The sequence below is a fragment of the Alligator sinensis genome, unplaced genomic scaffold, assembly GCF_000455745.1.
Source record: "Alligator sinensis unplaced genomic scaffold, ASM45574v1 scaffold1166_1, whole genome shotgun sequence".
In the NCBI taxonomy this organism is placed as follows: Eukaryota; Metazoa; Chordata; order Crocodylia; family Alligatoridae; genus Alligator; species Alligator sinensis.
In genome coordinates, this window is record NW_005842631.1 from 613,346 (window position 1) to 613,922 (window position 577).

A 577-nucleotide genomic window follows, 5' to 3' on the forward strand; every position below is an offset into this window, starting at 1 on the left:
TAACACCATTTTCTAGTACTGTTGCATCTCACTATAGTTGCTAGTGCCTTATGTCATGACCCAAAGGCATGATTTTGTGTGTGCTTCGGCACCAGAATTATCCCCGACAAGTTGCAGCTTCATTACACGGGAGAGTTTCCTGTTGCAGAGGAAAACCCCGGTGCAGGGACGAGTTTCCCACCTTTCTGCAGCTTCTTGTGCAGAGTGCATTGCTCAAGTTGCAAGAGGAATGCACGGTGCAAAAGAGTTCCCGCCACCGGTATGCAAATTCGTTCCCCGCTATTGGCTAGTTTTAAATTATTCCCACGTGGCGGCTAACGATTGGCCTGTTAGCCGTATAAGAGGCTTGAGCAGTTTCCACCCAAGCCGAAGAGGACTCCACATCCATCTCGTGGGGACTCTGGATACACGGCAGGGTAATAGAAACCCTGTGTGAGATTCAGAGGAGCTTGGCGACCTGATCCATCGCCCACCTCTTCCCGTCTTTGATCGCAAATTTTATAAGACGTATCTACGATTTCGATTTTGGTGGCGCGTTCACCCAGAGCATCCGTAGCTCTGTTTCCGTAGAGCCTAG